Source organism: Colossoma macropomum, unplaced genomic scaffold (assembly GCF_904425465.1).
Source record: "Colossoma macropomum unplaced genomic scaffold, Colossoma_macropomum, whole genome shotgun sequence".
Taxonomy (NCBI): domain Eukaryota; kingdom Metazoa; phylum Chordata; class Actinopteri; order Characiformes; family Serrasalmidae; genus Colossoma; species Colossoma macropomum.
This window is the reverse complement of record NW_023494788.1, coordinates 35243723-35264277: the sequence shown is the minus strand read 5'-3', so window position 1 is coordinate 35264277 and position 20555 is coordinate 35243723. Positions and strand designations below refer to the sequence as shown.

At 37.7% G+C, this 20555-nt stretch overlaps 1 protein-coding gene across 2 annotated transcripts in view; it reads right to left on the bottom strand.

The window, feature by feature from the left end:
* The window catches only part of lingo2 (leucine rich repeat and Ig domain containing 2), a 441502-nt gene that overhangs the window by 186791 nt on the left and 234156 nt on the right, over positions 1 to 20555 (bottom strand). The window contains exon 4 of one of the 2 annotated variants that reach the window (XM_036569248.1): positions 9774 to 9861. The gene's annotated coding sequence lies outside the window, so the exon portion shown is untranslated. Of the gene's footprint in view, positions 1 to 9669; positions 9862 to 20555 lie in introns of those variants that run through there. The other variant, XR_005007190.1, reaches the window with a different exon arrangement.

The following is a 20555-nucleotide window of genomic DNA, read 5'->3' as shown; positions in this document are numbered from 1 at the left end:
GGCAGGAGCTGAAATGTACTGTTTGCAGTACAAGCATTGATTTACTGTCTCATGGTCCATTTGTGTCTTCTTTTTCTAGCACATACTTCTCTTTGGTATTACATTAGAATTCATGTTGTGCATGTGTTTATGTGCAAAAGAAACAAAAGAAAAGAAAATATAAATCCCAGACTGCCATTGCAATGCCAACGCAAGAGTTAGAGAGCGAACTGACTGAACCTGGAGTGGTGCACTCACTGTCTCCTGTTGCATTTTTGTTTTTGTTTATCAGATGTACAAATGAACAGTCACTGGGGGATTTCTCACTGAAGAGTTGTGATTTTTGTAACATGTCAATACAGAATTACAGCGGTTATACAAATTCCTCCAGATTCTTAGGCTGACTGCACTGAAAATACTCTGAAAAATGTGAAGCATTGAGTTCACTTTATTCAAATTTGCACACTCTTTCTACAAAAAAGACCACACTGCAAAAAAATAGTATCTAGTCAAGTGAATTTAGCTTAATTCTAGTTGACCTATCTAATATTTCTATTTTTAAGATGGTTGTGCACTTATTATAAGATGTTTTAGCTAATTTCTAGACATTTTTTTACCTTTTTTAAGTAATTTTATCAAGGACAATTCTCACTATACTGGCAGAGAGTTTTTCTGGTTTCAAGCACATTTCTAAAAACAAGCAAAACTATCTGCCAGTGAATTAAATTTACTTAATAAAATCACTTAAAACAAGTCTAAACTGTTTCGAAATAAATTAAATATTAAAATAAGCTTAGAGCAATCTCAGCAGGAGAAATATTAACTTTATTGACCAGATTTAAGAGAATTTTAGTTGACAAGCTATATAGCATTTTGCAGTGCACTGCCATATCAAAATGCTGTAAATACATATTTCTACTTAATTTATTATTTTTTTTTATGATTTTTAACATTGGCTGACCTTTCTATTTATACATTCCATAAGGAATGAACCAATAGAAGTAGTCAAAAATTGCTTGAAATCTTGTATGCTAATGTACATTAAAATCTCCTTTTCTAAGCATTAAAGGTCTGTTGAGTCACCTAAACCAATGCTGAAATAAAAGCATAGCTAATTCTGAGAAATAGGTAGAAGTCAGGTAGAGGTATCTTTCCAAAATGACAGCTTGAGCAGACATACAAATGTCTCAGGTCAAAAAGCTTCTTAAGCACTGAAAAATTTATAGAATTCCAGTGGAACTTCTTAGGACATCCAGCATCTAACAGTGTAGGATCTGAAGTTTGTATGGCTTAGTTCTTCTCTCATCTAAAATAAAATGCTAATGCTGCAAAGTGAGATGAGTGATCTTTAATAAAGCAATCCAAAGCAAAAGAATGAGGTAACTACATAACACTGACATAACTATGTTATAAACATGTCACAGCAGACATAATAATAACAGTGTCATGTTACTATTACAGGTAAGTGTCATGACAGATTATGTTTGGTGACATACTATTTGTGAGTATTATGGAATCTATCATTACGATCACTGGTAATGATAACATGACACTTCTATTACTGAACAAAACATGTCATAACAGCTTTTGACTCAGTATGACATCTATTACATGATAATGACATTATGTCAACATTCTGCAGCTGGCAACTAAATGTAAATGACTACAAAAGAAACACTATTTGATAATTTGACTACTTGATCATTTGATAACACTCAGAAAAGAAATCCCATCAAAATATTATTTTAGCACATGTAACTGAATAAATGCAACTACCCACTTCTGGTTATGAAAATAACTATTATATAAAAGATGTTGTTGTCTTTCAGTTTACAGAGCATTATACAGAACAGTGGTCACTAATCCTGCTACTGGAGATCTACACTCTACACTCATAGCATAAATACAACTTATTAAATTCCTGAAAAAAGGAATATTGTGACACATATGAGGCCCACCTCTCTCATACAACTCATTTACATTTATCTGTTGAATGGTTTAGAAAACCAATAGTGTTTCTTCTATAACATTGCACAGAACCCATTTTGGCACCTTTTATTTGTAAGGGTGCAGCATTAAAGTGAATTCAGAGAGACCATGTTAAGCACCATAGCCAGCAGGCGAATCCTTGTTTCACACCCAACGCCGAGGATCCAAAAGAGAGCTCTTTGTAGTGCTTTGTCAGTAACAGCCACAAATGGCAATTAAATATGCTAAACTGAAACAATGGAAGGCTGCTGGAATCAGTGCTCGGCGCTTTGAATAGGAAATAATGAGGCCCAGATATGCACTGACTGAACCCTTCGGCAACGGCGCGCCTCAGATTTCAAATCAATATTTTCCTCTCAGTGTATTGCGGCTAATTTTACGTCTCTCGCACTTGGTTTACTATTGAAGATCAAAGGAGGGCACTTTCTAAATATCACACGATCGTGGGCACTACCTAAAAATTCAAAGGAAAAAAAAAAACTGCTGAAATATTCAGATGTTGGGGCTCGTACAGTTCAGAGACCCACACACAGTTCATGATAGGGGCAATCGCACAGTTTCACAGTCCCTTTTTAATGAGAAAAAAAGAGCATCGTACTTGCTAACACTCGTTTTGAACTCAAGAAGGCCTTAGAGGGTCAGACCTGAAAAGCTTTTTTTTTGCTGTAAAATGTGCAGAAGTCTTCTGCTAATATGTTCATCTGCATTGAATCTATTAGCTTTTCCTATGCACTCATGAGCAGGGGCCAAGCTTGGTTTTTATTTGTAATTATTAATACTGTACATTTTACCCAATATTTACTGCTTGTTATTAGTACATAATGTGAAATGGTGGAATAAATTGCATGAAATACACACAATAAAATTATGCTGATATCAGTGATATTCAGTTATTGACATAATTTGAAAATACCTGTTGCCCTTTATATTGTGTGTAAATTTCATGATGAATGGACCAAAAAGAAATGGCCCAAAATTACTTGGAAAAATGTCTGGTTCCATTGATTTACATTAAAATTAAAGTGTGTTTTTCCCTTCTCCTGAAAAGTTACCATTTTGGAGATACAAGGTTTTCTTCTGACAACAGCGATATATGCGGCTGTGTGGAGGTCAGAATGGGACTTAAACAATACTTGACCTGAACGATCCACCTTCCCTTCAAAATATTACAAAATCACTGATATGAGTATTAAACCCAAAAAACATATGACCTTCCTCTTTGTTTTCTGTACATTCTAGTTTGAACTCGGCCCCCTAGTGTTCATATTGATGTTACATGTGAGCATATAAGCAGACCTATGCGAACATCTATGCTTGGCACCTCCATGGTCGTAGATTAATAGATCCAGAAGAATGAAGCAGCCATAAGAAACCACTGTGACTCTCCAAGGAGAAGGACTGGTGGTGCAAATAAAAAAAACAGATATAGCAACACGAGTAGAATGTTTTTCAGCCAGATTGTGTGGTCAGAACTAACTGTTCATAAAACTGCATCATCCCAGGTGGGTTTCTCTGCAGCTCCCCCTAAACCTCCATATATCTTTTCCCTAAAGACTGCCCGTGTCTTTAGCATTCTAAGCAGACAGTATAGCACTGCTTGGTGCAGTGAGGCCGCGGAGGCATCAGTATCCCCCTCAGTCTCCGCGCAGTTGAGAGCTGATTCCAGGGATAAGCACCAGGCTTTGTGCTGACACGCAGGAGAAGCACAGGGAGGATCTAACAGCTTGTTCGCAGAATTTAAGGTGGTATTTTGAGGTGACAGCATGTGTGGGGCAGGTTCCTGGATTACAGCAGGCCTAAATTGCACTGTCACTGTTGATCCTATTAAATCCATGGCTGGACATATACACTACATACTTAAAGATGATACTTCAAGGGTTCTATATAGCACCAAAAAACGTTCTATCATTATGAGCTTGATATTGTAGCAATAGCAGAACCGTTTTGGTGCTATATACCATTTTCTTTACTAAAGAACTTTGAAGAACCATCTCTTTTACAAGTATAGAAAAAAGTGCTGCATTGAATTATGTGGTTCAAATGTACATAATTTCCCTATGAATAAGATATATTATTATGTTATAGGAACACAATTAATGCCAAAAGACAAAAACTGTATAAATTGAGGTCATTCTCATAATCAGGTTCTAGCCCTGACTCCACTTAATTAGCTGGATCAGGTGTGTTAGATTTTAGGCTGGAAGATTACACCCTTAAAAAACTGGTTCTCCAAGGATTCTTTAGTAATGAAAATGGTTCCATGTAAAACCATGAACACTCAAAGAACCCTTTGTATGATTAAACAGTTTTTATATCATGAAAGGGTTGATGAAGAATGTGCAATGAAGATGGTTCTATATAGAACCTTTTTAAAAAGGGTTCTATATAGCACCCAAAAGGGTTCTTCAATTGTTACAAGCTTGACATCGTAACAATAGAAGAACGCTTTTTGGTGCTATATAGACCCCTTTTCAAAAAGGTTCTACATAGAACCACCTACAGCACATGCATCAACTCATTCATGATGCAAAAACAATTTGTTCACGCAAAGGCTTCGAGAGTTCATGGTTCTATAGAACCATTTTCTTTACTAAAGAACCCTTGAAGATCCATCTTTTTCAAGTCTGCGGACCAATTATTCTCACTTTCTAATGAAAAATGTAGTTAGTCAGTGCTTTTTAAGTACTATCCGCAATATGATATCAACAATATACTCAGAAAAGCACACTGTGACATAATTTATCACAATAATAATAAAGTGTCATCATATTGCCCACTCCTGCTTATCACGTCTAACATCATAATGGTCTGTAATGGTCTACTATACTTGCTTAATCACAGCCATGACATTACTCGTGATAACAAATTCTTGTCGAGCATGTAGTCGGTTTCAGCGTCGCTCCAAAAGTGATTTGCTGCATCTCGCGGCAACACTGCTTGCTTATTTCCAGTACCGCCGTCTGTTTTCACACATGTGCAGATTGAGAAATCCGAAAGAAATCAGAGTAAGAGTTTACATGCACTGAGAAATCTAATTACTGAGCTAAAATCCAGCCCTCTTTATCAGATTTTCTAATCAGATTTCTGAACCTTACTCTGATCTAAGAAATCAGAGAGTGCTGTTTACGTGACCATTTGAATAATCAGATAACTGCGGAAATCCAATTATGATTGAAGTATTGAGTCCATGAGTGTTAACAGCTCTATTTATCACTGTAGACACTTCTAACAATTTTTAAAGCGTCCAACTAATTAGTTGACATCAGTTGAAATTGTAGAGCAGTAGCATCAAAATAGAATAGCATCATATATTTATCATTTTATTTATTTGTTTGTTTATTTATTTTATTGAAAACAGTGATTCTAAACATTTGATTTGTGATTTGTGATTTCGTTCACTTGCATGCACAGAAACAAGCTACAGCTTTGCAAACATTCTATAAATGGAAAAATATATATAAAACATTTCCAGTTCACACAGTATCATGTCTCTCTGCCTCATTAATTGCATTTTCTTCTGACAAGACCGATGTGTTACTGCAGATTCCTGAGAAAATCTACTTAAGCAAGCACTTTGTTCATGTTACACCCTGGCTGTTGAATAAATGAGGGAGGTGGAGAAGAACAGTAATCATGTGTTCAGTCAGAAACCGAGGACAGGAGTGCATGTGTGAGTATGAGAGAGAGAGAGAGAGAGAGAGCAAAAGAAAGAGAGAGAGCGAGAGAGAGCGAGCGAGAGAGCGCAAGAGAGAGAGAGAGAGCAAAAGAGAGAGTGCGAGCGAGAGAGAGCGAGCGAGAGAGCGCAAGAGAGAGAGATCTGGACATCTTTGTTCTCAGATGTTCATTCTCCTACCCATGATGCAACCTGCTGTAACTCCAGAGCAGTGTGAGTGAGCAGCAGTGGGGAAATGACTCATTTATCGGCACGATGAAACTGTCCCGGAATGAAATAAATACACAAATAAAACATATTCTACCGTAAACAGCATCCAGAACAGCCTGGCACAGAGACATACAGTCACATTAGAGTCCAATGGACAGAGAGAGAGAGAGAGAGAGAGAGAGAGAGAGAGAGAGAGAGAGAGAGAGAGAGAGCAGAATGCTAAACTTTGCCATGAAAATTAACTGAGCATTCAAAAGTCTAATCTGTGCATGTGAGCATGAATTCTTTCTTTTCTCTCTCCTTCTCTTTCCCTTCTCTCTCTCCTTCTTTTTCTTTCTCTCCTCCATCCTCTCTTTTTTGTCATTGTTTTATATTTCATTCTTTTTTTTTCTTTTTCTCCTTTCTCCCCACTTCCATTGTTTTCATATTTCTTTCTTTCATTCTTTCTCTCATTCTTTCTCTCGTTCTTTCTCTCTCCATTTTCTCACTTTCTTTCTTTCCCTCCATTTCTCACTTCCTTTCTTTTTTTCCTCCTCTCCATTTTCTCACTTCCTTTATTTTTATATTTCTTTCTTTCCTTTTGTTCTTTCTTTTTGCACTGGTAGTTAGTTGTGTTCATATTTCTTTGCAACAAAATTGGTTTTATATTATTAAATACAGTGCTTAAAAATGTTTGAATGATATCATATATAAATGTGCAAATTCTAATACAGAGAATACCCTTTAGTTTCCATCTGTAAATAGAAATACAGTAGTTTTTCTCTGCCCATTCATACTGAATTTCATAATGAGCATTTTAGCCTGGACTGCTTTTAGAATGAGGTGCAATATAGGGCAGCCAATCAGAAGAGAGCTCATTATATATATTAGTCTCGAAGGTGTGGTTAGAAAGCTGACTATTTTACTCCAAATGAAAAATGGAGGTTAAAAAGTTGTCCTGTAAATTTGAATTACAACTGTTTCTGGTGCACAAACCCACATAAACATCCTAATACAATACAATAAGAATGTAGGGTATGGGCCTTCTATCTAAATACCTTCTATCTTATAATCCTTCGTTCTACACTGTTTAGGATATAACTGAATAAAATAATATTAATATGACAGTTGATTCTAAGACTTTTGATTGGTCGTGTAGCATCCTGTCACTGTCAGAGCTAAACTTTATACAGTGTTGTTGCTATTAGTTTCTACATAATTTAAATATGTTAGCTGAAAAATGTAAGTAGGTTTTAAGAAGAAATTTGTTCTTAAGAGCAGTTGACGAATGAGGCCCAATATTTGTAAAGCGCCTGGAGTTCCATAGCAACCAAGTAATAATTCCATAGCAACCACCTGGGGCACTATAACGACACATTTGCAAATCAATAGCAACCACCTGGGATAAAACAGCAACTGCTTAGCCACACCCTAGCATCTATCTAAAATACCCTAGCAACCTCTTAACCTAGCAACCAACTACCAACATCCCAGCAATTCCACGGAAAAAGCTCTTAGAGTTTGTAAATAATATTTGTCCTTTACAGTGTGTTAAAATTTCATGATGAATGATAAAAAAGTAAAAATGCTCCAAAATTTTTATTCCATTTACTTCCATTCAAAATTGAGAACATCTTTTCTTCTGCTGTAAGGTTACCACTTTGAAGACAGATGGTTATTTATTTTTTTTTTTTTCTTTGGATTTTCAACAATTTTTACCCCAATTTAGTCATATACAATTCAACCCATTAGTTAGAACTCCCTCAATCACCTGATATCACCAGCGCCAGGAGGGCGAAAGCTAGCACAGGCTTCAGCCGAGATCTGTGAAGCACCACCGCATCTTTTTAAACTGAGGAGAATGCTAACCACCAGTTCTGTTACGTCAGCTAACAGACATTTGCGCTGACTAGCATTGAGTGATGGGGGAGGGGGGCATCCAATCCACCCACACAGGGAGACCAATTGTGCTCTCTCGGACACCCAGCCACAGATGGCTGTATACACAGGGGTTTGTTTGCATAAGTGACGATACACAGGGAGAGTCACTCGAAAGAGGCCCCGAATATTCTGTTGTGACTCCCATTAGGATGAAGCAATCTTGTTCGAAGCTCCATATACTGAGGAGCACATTGCACACTGTTTCGTTCAGATTGCTTCGTCCTAGAGAGAGTTATTACAGAATATTTGGGGGCTCTTTCGAGTGAATCTCCCTGTATAATATTAAACAAAAATTGGTAAGAAGCCTGTGTTTACATACCGTACAACATTTTTAGCCACTGCAATGACAAAAGAAAAAAAAAAGTCTGAAGGCTGATATGAGGCACATTAGTCATCAAAACTATTTATGGAGGAAAAATGACTATGATGAAGGTCAGGTGTGTGCTGGAATGAAACACTGAATCAGGAAAGGCTTTTTATGTGTTTGTTTTGTTTTTTTTTTGGCGCTGGCTGTATTGCCCCGCAGACAGTACAGTGAGCCAAACTGAAATGCGGAAGAGTTTGAGCTGCAGCCCTGAAGCCCTGAGCTGAGTCAGAGCGAGAGAGAAGAGAGAGGGACAGAGAGAGAGAGAGAGAGATAGAGAGAGAGAGAGAGAGACTGCAGAATCACACTGCTCCAGCCCAGGCTGAGCTTTAACCCACCACTTCATTTACAGATCAAACGCTGCTCCTATGAACCCACAGACACACAGAACATGCAGAGATGGTCAACGCTCCACTGATGTAGAAGCTCAGAAACGCCAGCAGCTGATTGGCTCTTTAGACCTTCTACATCCACAAACACCGATAACAGCTATTAGGACAACTGGACCTCAGATAAATACATGGTTTCTTAAAACACTCTGTATAAAAACAACAGATTAATGCTGTGTATGTGGACATCCTTTATCTTCTATTTCTATTCTTTATATCTTTCTCTTTCTTTCTTGTTTCTATATTCTGTTATTTCTTTCTTTATTTTTTTTTTTTGCTTTTCTCCTGTTATTTTTGTCAGTTCTTTCTTTCTTTATTGTATATTTTTTTTCTTTCTTGTATCTCTTTATCTGTCCTTTCTCTTTCTTTCTATCTTTCCTTCTTGTATATTTCTTTCTTTCTTCTCTTGATTTTTGTTTTATCTGTCCTTTCTCTTTCTTTCTTTCTTTCTTTCTTTCTTTCTTTCTTTCTCTTTCTTTCTTTCTATCTATCTTTCCCTCTTCAAGTCTACTTTCTTTTTGTCTCATTTTTTTCTTTTTTCTTTCTATTTTTTATTTTATGTTCTTTCTCTTTCTTTCCTCCTTTTTCTATCTTTTCAGTTTATGTTTCTGTCAGTTGTTTTCTCCTTCTTGATTCTTTTCTTTCTTTCTTTCTTTCTTTCTTTCTTTCTTTCTTTCTTTCTTTCTTTTCTTTCTTTTTTTCTCTTTCTTTCTTTCCTTTTTTTTGCACTGACATTTGGCTCTTTGATTCCTGGCATTATTGCAGTGCCTTGTAGGACCTCATAAAGCTATTACTGAGGCCCAATATATCTTATGGAGACTCAGCTCTCTTACATACGGCCATCAGCTTGATTCATGGCTCCCTGTTCTCACTGAGTCAAGAACATTAGGCCGTTGTTCAATCAACCTTCTGCTCCTGTATTCTCACTGGGTCCACCACCGAGGCAAACCTCCAGAAGCTATAAGATATTACAGTAATGATTCTGTGTGTGTGTGTATGTGTGTGTGTGTGTGTGTGTGTGTGTGTGTCTATGTATGGGAGTGAAATATTGAAATACCTGCAATGCATTTCATGTAGGAGGAACATCTATTTACACTAATAGAACATTTTTTTTCTAAACGCTTCAATGTTCCAGCACCTGTTTTAACATTATTTGACATTATCTTGGCTTGAAGGAACACTAATGGCAAAACTGAGTGTTTAAGCAAGCACCTGCTGTGGGTACTTTATTAAACATCCTGTTACTCACCACATTGAGAAGCGTTCTTCCCCTTAGCCATGGCGTAGTTTCCTGCGTCACAATAAATCTCTCTTTTCCTCAGTGTCAGTGTTTATATCTGGAAGAAAATTTACAGTGACTGAGTTACAATAACATAAAACAAACAATTAAAATTTTTTCCATTTATAAAACAGTAAATTGTATTATAGCTGTATAACAGGACAATATAAGCTTCATTAGAATGCATGTATTATTTTTCATTAATCCATAACTTTTATTTTCATTGTTTGAGCACAGAATCTGAACATGAAAACCACATGGTTTCCACAGAGTGGATGCAGTTTTCATCACCAATATCCAGTGAGAGTAACAGCGTCTGCATGTCCCACCAATGAGTGTATATATAATATATACAGTGAATGAGTGTATATACTCACATATATCATACAAACAGTGAATGAGTGTATATAATTGCATATATCATATAATCACATATGTCATATACACAGTGAATGAGTGTATATTTACTACTTGTCAGATTAAAGGGTCAAAGCAAGAAAACACATTGAAATTGCAAAGTCTTTATTCTATATTCAAAATTGTCAATAGAAAATATATACAAAGTTTAAATAAAATGTAAAGACTGCATAATGAACTATATTAACCCCTTAAAACCCCAGGCTTATTACATACTAAGGTTTATTATTCAGTGATTACAGGGTACAGGGACTTAAATGCATACGGGTTGAGCTATTCTTATATAGTGTTATAGAAGTGTGCGGCAGCAATGTTAGGGGTTACTTCACTTATGTAATTGCATTGTAGAAGTAGAGCAAACCAACAGTAAAAAACCCAAAGTTATAAGGGTTAATAAGTAATTGTGACAAGCCGTCTCCCTGCTTCTCTCTAAGGCTGACATTTAACGCATCTCGAACAAGGCAGAAACCAGACGAGTCACACTTCACAAAATCATTATAGCCTCTTTTACACTGGACAGACTGTCGTCCGCTGACTGGGGGCACACAGCTTGTCCTTTAAAGACATCTCAAGCCTACAAGCACATCTGGAACGTCTGTATTCCACTCTGTCTCTCCTTCTCCTGCCCTGCGTAAATCATTTTACTTTCTCACTCTCTTCCCCTCTGTCCATCTGAAAAGAAAGACACTAATGAGGCTTTCCATGCAGGCCAGGAAGAGACAGAGGCAAGGTGATTATGCAAACACTGGCTCAGAATTGCTAATGAAGGCTGTGGAGGATAAAGAAGACAGTGAGGGGCTGGTTTTAAAATAAATAAAGAAAGAAAGAAAGAAGGAAAGAGAAGAAAGTTTGTGTTCTGGACACTCTTGTAAAATCAAGCTTGACACTGAGTACTATTAGTAGCCCATTAAGCAGTTCAAGGACAATAGCTGTCCTCCCATTTGATCATTTATCGCCTAGATCCCCTCGTTAAGCCCGAGCTGGGCTCCGCAATGCCCCACGAATATCAATGGCCTTGGTCAGGAAAAAAAATAAATAAATAAAATGGGGCAAATGGGGCGAATGGATTTTTCATTCTTCTGTTTGACCTCAGCAAGGTGTGCTTCATATTTTATGGAGCTGTGCTATCCGGTCCATCCTGTTCATGAATTATTGAGTCCAAAATTTAGTTGCATTTATCTTTAATGAGTCATGTAGTGAATTTAAGGCCAACTTGACCTCACAAAGATTTTATAGGAATTACATCAACTTGAGGTGATGTTGCTGGATTCAATACCAATGAAGTCCTACGAAAAGCAAAATAATAAAAAAAAAAAAGTTAAATCAACCACATCCTTAATCTCAATCATGCTAAACCTTGCATTTTGCAACTGTGGTCCTATTGGTGAGACATATATAATCAATGATCTACTCAAAGCATGATCATATCATAAGATTATATTGGGTTTTACACAAAAAAACAAAGATCAGATTTTAAAGCAATAAGCAAAAAGGGGCTTATACAGTGGTTTTATATGGGTAAGGGGTGTTGTTAGTCACATTATGTTGTTAGACTCATGGTTTTATTCTTCAGAAATTGGTGATACATACAAAACATAATATAATAAAATGCACATGATCAATAGACATTCATCATTATCATCATGGCATAATTGCAACAAACCAAATATATAATTATTTAAAGTAGGCTATCTGTTCCAAGCAAGCCTTTATGGCAGTTCCAGTGTCATATTAGCATCAAGCTAACAGTGCCATGTGTTTTCCTCCACTGAATATTACCTGCCACGTTTAGCCCAGTGGGTATTCCACAGAGCTGGATTTCTCAGTTAGCCAGATAACTTAAGCCAGAAGATGAGGAGTGTTCAATAGGATTGTCCCTAAGCTCTTTTCCTTTGGACAAGCTTGATATTGGGCTTAAGTTATCTGGCTAAACTGAGAAACCCTGCTTTGTGAAATACCCTGTGTTCTGTGTTTAAGAAAAAAAACAAAAAAAACAAACCAAAATAAAAATACCAAACAAAAACAAAACTGGGTTCTTATGTAGGGTATGTATAATACAGGATCAGGCAATTTATTTTGCATGCTGTTGACTAAAGTTTAATTTGAATTATTTTTGTGATTTCTCCTTTCTAGAGAACTTTGAATGTGTGTGAAAGGTGCTATATAAATACACTTGCCATTGCTTGCCTTGCTGCTGCTATTTAAATATGTAGCATATTGATATAAAATGCAGAAGTCAATCATTTTAAGGTAGTCGTATACGTTGTATATTAAGTGTTTAACATCTTAGGCTGTTATCACAGCTCGGCCATTCAGATTTGGGGATCTATAAAAATGTTTTTGCTTTAACCACAACTTTTGTTATTCCATCTAAGTGCATTTAAGTTGTCAACATAGCTTAAATAATGACTTGTATTGTGTCAGCTCACTTTTTGGCTGTCCAGCGTGCATCTAGAACCAGGCTAACCAGTCAACAATGCTTAAATGAATGTTGTAAAAAGTAGTGATTTCAGTTTTGGACAGCAATTGTTCTGTTTTCTTTTTTTCTTTCTTTCAACCAGGCTTTCACTTGAAGGTGAACTGACACCTTGAAATATTGCAGCTTTTTTCAAGCTGGACGGCTAGACAGCTGTCTTTCAAGAATTATGATAGAGGATGCTTTTAAGGTGCTAAAACTGTTAAGAGGCCATGGACAAAAGAACCTTAAATAAACAGACTGTGGTGTAGCTGATGTGCATCAACAAGTTCAACATTTTTATTTCATGAACTGCTATCAAGGGCTAAAATCTACACAACACTGATAAGAAATCCTGCTATTTCAGCCCAAAACATCTTCTGGACAATATTTGACTTCTGAGGTAGCAAGGAATATTTTTCTCTGCTGTCAAAATGACAATCCGGCAATAAGAGACAGGGGTCAAAAAGACCCTCCAAAGAGCCACATTGATTTCTGCCCTGGAAACAGACTCAAAAAGAGCACAACTTGACCTGTGAGGAGTGAAATCACAGCATGTTCTTCTTTCTCTGTCTCTTTATTCCTCTTATCCCTGCATTATGGGGATTTCAGAATAAGGGAAGCTGAAATCAAGGTCATTTCATCTCCTACTCTCTTCTTCTGGTTTTCATTCCCACAGACACCCATAGTGATTCTCCTGTTCAGGAGAGGCTCATTCTTCTTTTATTAGAGATATAGTGAGTAACAAATGCTTCCTCCTGATAAAATACAGGCAGAGAAAACTTCTTTCCATTTTTTTTGGATAATATCGTTTGTTCTTTGTCCTTTGGCTCTCCGTCATTAACTTCTAGCTGTACTTCTGTCTGTAATAAGTCATGTAGTGAACTTAAGGCCAATTTTATGTAAGAATTATGTAAATTGAGGCTGAATTCAGTGAATAACACACCAATGAAGTTGCAAGAACAGCTATGAATGGCAAATCAGCCACATCTACAAAGTTATCTGTTCTAAATCTCTGCTCACAGAGAATTCCTATGCATTTGAAATCCCCGCATTTGAATCCAGGGGTGGATTAGTGGAATCCAGGAGTGGATGTCCAAATACAGTTTTGCTCTGCCTCTGGCTCCCCACTGCTGCACAAGCCTCCACTATGGATGTGATGAGTATGTATAAGTTCCAGGAGGACATGTTGGCTCAAGGACTTGCCATGGAACAACAGCAATGACAGCTAGCATGGCACCGCACAGAATTAGTGGAGTCCCTGAGGCTGCTGTAACAGAGCCAATCTTCCTCTACATCCAGTCCCAGATACCAGCCAACTGCTGGTAATCCACCTTGTCCTGTACCTTCTCAAAGCCTGCCTTAACCCTGAGTCCCCTACTGTCTGACCTCACCATGTATGAAGGGGTCTCCCAGAGTATAGAAGATTTTTCGGCAGTGTAATCACTACTTCAAGTAGATACTACACTGTATAAATAAAGGTTCTGTTCAGGTACATTTTTCGTTCATCAAGGTACAATCAGTGTCAATGTTTCCTCAAAGGTGCAACATTTGTTTTAAGGTCCAACTGTGCACCTTAAACACATTTTTTCCCCCCAGATGAAAAGTTTGCATTTGTACCATTTTTATGACCTAATGTTTTAAAACGGAATATAAAATAAAAAAGCCTGGAGACGAGACGGGGTGTGTGGAGTCAATACAACATTGAAAATATAATTTCAATGGATTATGTTCCCTGACTAAAGGTACTGAGATGTACCCTTGAGGGTACCACCCCAGTGACAAAAGGCGGACTGCCCCACTGACAGTTTTAGACCTTTTTTTTTCTGAGAGTGTAGGATTTAATCCATCAAAAGAGGCTTAGGTGGCCTTCAGTGTAACATGGTTTATGATCATCTGAATGAGCTCCTGTCGTAATTAAGGAGAGGGGATTTAAAGGGAAAGGGGAAGTAAAACAAAAGCTCCATTCAAGCTGAAGGTACCAACTAGATCCACAATGTTAATCCAGTATGAATCCGTGATGTCCGTAGTCTTTATAAGTCTAGTTCCAGAGCAAAATATCTTGTTATTTGCAGAACTTGGGGTGCCTTCAGCAATAGTGTCTCTGTTTGAATCGAGTTCACAAGAGCTACATACTACAAAGACAGTGGATGGTTTCACAGGCTCTCTCCAAGCTCAGCTTCAACATCAAATTGTGAAGGAAGCATTCAGGAAGACAGGTACAGGTTGTACCAGTTTGACAACTTGTTACAGTAGAGCTCCCCAACTCCCTATCTGAAGTGACCATCACTTGCAGAGCTCATGTGTAGTCCTTCTCTCTGTCCAGCCACCCTGTCTGAAAGTGCTGTCTCTGACACCTTAAAAAGGATTCTTAAATGGCAGTTTCTTGGATGAAGCTTGGATGTTCTTAGCTTGGACATCCCAGTCTCTTAATTGGTATAGAAACTTTACATTATGTGGAAGTTCAAACTTTAAACCAAGGTTCTTTAGGGAACTTTTGAGGGTTCTATCCCACTGCTCCAAATAATTATTTTGGCATCCTTTTTGAGGAGTTCTGGAAGTGGCTTATGCCTCTGCTTCCATGGAATCAGTGACTTCAGTTTCCATGTTTTCTCTAATGTACAGCACCACTAAGCACCAGTACTCTGTACCACATGGTCAACTGGCCTCAGTTGTAATGGTCTTAGTTGTGATGGCTCCTGCTCTGCAGATTTTATACTGTTGACCCTTCTTATGACCCTGTACAGCACAGGGGATTTCACTCTCCAAGGGGAGAGTTACCATCCTACCACTGGTCTCAAATCACTGATCCTTCTTGTTGGTCCTCTGTTGTGCTCACCTTGCTCTTCTGGCCTCTGTCACTGACCCAGCCTCTCCAGTCACTGCTACTGAATAAGCTCCTTTGGCCTCAGTCATAGCTGACCCATCCTATTTGGCCCATTGTTCTTCAGTCACCATTACCTCCTCTTTGAACATCTCTGGCCTCTTGTCTACAGCCTGTAAGCCTAAGCTTTGAGGTCAGTGGTGAGTCTCCCTAAGAAATGCTTCATAACTCCAGCTCTAGTTCTTAATCATTGTTCAGTTCCTTTTCTCTTGCACCCACATATATACACATTTACATCCAGTTTTGAGTGCAAATGTTGGTATTCCTTTTTCTTTTTGGCATTCTTTTTTTACCTTTTTTCACTGACAGCTACACATATGAAGCAGGTTGATTTTCTCCTCTCTCTCAAAGTTAAAAGCTTTAAGCGCTGTTTATCTGATGGGAGCAGTTTGGTGCCAACCAGGTATTCCAGGTGGTTGTTAGGAATCCAATTTTATCTTTGGATCATTCTTCAACTCCAGTTTTGTACACTCATTGTTTTTCACTTTTTACATTCTTCTTCCTTATGCAAGAAGATTATATCATATATAATTTTCTCAGAAACATGGGATGAAAAATAAATGTGTGTCTAATGGCTTTTTGACTGGAAATTAAAATAGGGGTGACCTCTGACATAAAATGCTCCAAAATGTGACAGATATTTCTGATGTTTGAATTGATGAACATTACTGAATTGTTCTTTTCTTTGATTCATTTTACTTATGAATGAATTTAATTTGAATAGGACCAGTGTACTTGCTTACTTGCAATGCATAAAGTACATTATCTCAGAAGACTCATGCAAGGATCTACAACTTAAACAACACGAGTCTCATGTTATCTTGATCCAGTGGTACCTGCACAAGGAGGTTTGTTCTCTCAGGAGCTTTAAATATAATTCTAGATTGTTCCACACTGATCCATTTATGATCATGTGCACCTGTTTCTAGTCACTGGACTCATTAGTACCCAGTACCCTTATTCTCCTGTGCCTATGTCAGAGTCTTTTGTCTGTTTTCACTGCAGGGCTTAATCATCTTTCATGTTTTCCATGTTTCCAAGTTCTTCGTTTTCTTGTTCTCTAAGTTTCTAGCAGTTTCTGCGGTTTTGATCTTGACTGACTGTCTCCTGTGTTGTAATTATGGATTCTCCTGGTATACCCTGTCCACCTTTGTTTTGACCCCTACATGTTCTGACTACAAGTTTTGAAAATGTCCTAATAAAGTTTACTCATGCCTGCATCAAACTGCCTTCACATTGTTCTAGCATTTGTAAAAGAGAAAGGCTTTTCTCATGGCCTTCTACTCAATAAGCTTCACTGCTTGACTATGTTTTATTTTACTGAAGATAAAGCAGGGAAATGATCAAGACCAATGATTTTCTGTACAAACAAGACTTTCCCTATGAATATGCTAAAAAAAACAAAAAAAAACCAAACAAACACAGGAACTTTCAGTTTTCCTCAGAAGTCATTCTGACATTTTACCATGCTTTAAAAAAGATAAGCTCAAATGAAGTGCAGTGAAGTGATATTACCATGTCATAACTCTTATCAAGTTAAATGCTAATAATACTACACAGTAATACAAGTATTATATGCTACCACATGCTTATTATAGTGCAAGTTATCTACAAGTGCTGATGTGGAGTAAAGAGTGGTCTATTTGAGTGAGTTTAGCCTCCCACTGACTTGAGGCTACTGAATAATCCAGCTCATCTAATTATTCTGCCCAGCTGGACATCTTGATACATCCTTTTCAATCTCTCTCGCTTGATTAGGCCTAAACGCATGCTGACTCGCCCTTTGCCATGTGGTGATTGGCGCCTTGTTGTGATGGATGACAACGGACCAATTAATCCCATCATTATGCCAATTAAGTAGTGTGAATGCTCCGATGCGGGCGGAATTCCAGGAAGCGCGCGGAAAGCGCATGAGTAAGTGTTTGGAGGGGTGGCGAGGGAGGAGGCAGTTTCAGGGGTGAGTTAACACCCACAGGAGCTGCCTAGTCAATCTAGGTGTGCAAGAGCCATAACAAACTCATGTCATGCTGTGGGGACTCTGTGCTGTCGTCAACTGAAGGGTTAACTACTGACCGCAAACGAGAAACTAAAGGAAACGCTAGTTTAATAGGAAATAAGCTATTGGTTAATAAGAAGTGGCATTTCAGGAGTGGCTACCGCTGCTTGGGAGTTCCACCAGGCTCCATTAGCATGGCTTGTTAGCGCGGGTCACATTGGAACCTGTTGGGGGTGCATAGGCTGTATTATCATTAGCGGTTAGCGGCAGTTGCTAGCCGTCTGTGCGGAGGCTCAGTGAGCTCGTGCTCCTGAGGGGAGTCAGATCACATTAAGCTGACCTCATCCCTGCCTCTGTGCTGAGGGATGTAAGCCTGTGAGAAGCCCTGCTGCTTTTGGCCTCCATCCTCACACTCACTCTAATGTGGGTAATTTGAGATCCTCTCCTTCACTCTTTTTTAGAATGCACTATTTTCTTTAGATTTCTGCTGGCACTTCCTTCTTTGGATTTGTCCTCATCCAAATTTTGTCTCTGTGTCTGGCTTTCTACAATCATCAATTCAATTCAATTCAATTCAATTCAATTCAACTCAATTCAATTCAATTCAACTTCATTGTCATTATACATATATGGGGGTACAGTATAATGAAACACCATCAGGCTGCTTCTCTGGTGCATATACATTGAGACAAGGGCATGGGTGCACATGTACTAGTAGGATGACAGTATGTACATCTAAAATAATAGACAATACAATAAATACAGAATACACTAGAGACTCAGAAGAGTACTGGTGCATAGAAGTGTGAAAAACGTGCAAAATATGCAAAATATGTGCAGCAATTTTGGAGGTAGTATTCAGTAAACAATTGCATGAATGTTAGTCAACTGCTCAGTCCAAGTACATATGAAGTCAGTCAGCAGTACAGTGTCTATAAAGCTCAAGTTGTGTTTGTTTTCATCCGTCCGTCCATCCATCCATTTCATGACTTTCTGGCTTTATGTCTGGCTTTCTATAATATTACATTCACTTAATGACAACCTGAAAGATTCATTCATTCGTTCATTCATTCATTTAATTATTCATTGCTACTGTTCACTCCACACTATCTGGCTTTCTACAATTCTTGACCCATACATGCATACGTGCATACATTTCATTCATTAATTAATTCATTCATTCATTCATTGCTACTGTGTACTCCACACTATCTGGCTTTCTACAATTCTTGACCCATTCATTCATTCATTCATTCATTCATTCATTCATTCATCCGTTCGCTGTGTCCTATTCATTTATTCAACACTGCTGTGTTTTACGTTTGGCTTTATATAATCACCCATAGATTATTTAATCCATGCATTCAGTCATTCATTCACTTATTCATTCATTCATTGGATGCTATTCTTTATTACTGTTTGGCTTTGTGTCATCTACAATCATCCATTCATTGGTTGAAAGACTTGTTTGTTCATTCATTCATTCATTCATTCAAATATTCTACAACAATACATTAATTTATTGACTACTTAATAGATTCATTCATTCAGTGAATCCTATTCCTTTTGCCTGGCATTCTACAATCATTGCAATTCATTCTTTCATTCATTCATTCATTCACTGTGTCCTATTAATTTATTCAACACTGCCTTGCTTTATGTTTGGCCTCATACAGTCATATATAGATTAATTAATCCATACATTCAGGCATTCATTCAGTTATTCAATAATTCATGTTACTCTTTATTCCCCTCACAGTCTGGCATTAAGTCTTCATTCATCCATTCATTCATCCATTGGATGCTGTTCTTTATTACTGTTTAGCTTTGTCTCTGGTATTCTACAATCATCAATTCAATGAATTAAAGATTTATTTGTTCATTCATTCATTCATTCAAACATTCTACAGTAATCCATGCATTTATTGACTGAATGTAAAGTGCCAGGCAAAAGGAAAGGCATTCACTGAATGAATGAATCTATCAAGCAGTCTTTAATTCAATGAATTGATGATTGTAGAGTACCAGAGACAAGGCTAAACAGTAATAAAGAAGGCAGTGTTGAATAAATGAATAGGACACAGTGAATGAATGAATGAAAGAATGAATTAATGGCCCAGCGGTTGTAGAGTGCCAGGCAAAAGGAACAGCATTCACTGAATAAATGAATATATTAAGCAGTCAATAAATTAATAGATTTTTGTAGAATGTTCTAATGAATGAATGAATGTATGAATGAATGAATATAAAGTGCCAAGCAAAAGGAAAGGCATTCACTGAATGAATGGGTCTATCAAGCATTCATTCATTCATTCATTGAATGCTATTCTTTTCCCTTCACTGTTTAGCTGTGTGTTTGGCTTTCTACAGTCACTGACCATTCGTTGAATGCTTATTTTCATCACTGTCTGGCTTTATGTCTGGCTTCATTCATTCATTACCTTTAACTACAGAAGCTAAATGAGAGTGTATTGCAGTTTTTACATTTATGCTGACAATCAATTAACACCAAGTCATGTTTACCTTCCTTCATCATCTCTTCCCATCTGTCTTTTCTGTAGCTCTGTGAATAATAAGCTTATTGACACCTACCTTTTCTTTCACTCTCTCTCTCTAACCCACCCTTTCTCCTTTCCCCCCTCTTGCTGTCTCAGCTTTGCTCGTGTCGAGGTAATGGAATGAGGCAGTGCGCGCAGACACATGTACCGTGTCTTCTCTCATTATCTTAGAGAGCGCTGCATTCCTACACAGCCCCAGTGGCATTGTGCAGCACACTCCAAAGGCTTTTGAAAAGGACCAAACAAAGACAAAACACTAGAACTAAAGCCCAATGCAAAAGAGCATTGGGGGAGGCTTTACAAGCCAGGCTTGGGAGAGATGAGGTGGGCCATAATTAGCTCATCATGGAACATATTTAACTAGTGCTGTGCTGCTGCAGTAATTGTGTGAAATGTTCCCCTTACTCTTTGCCAAATGTAATATATCAGCACTTTCTGAAGT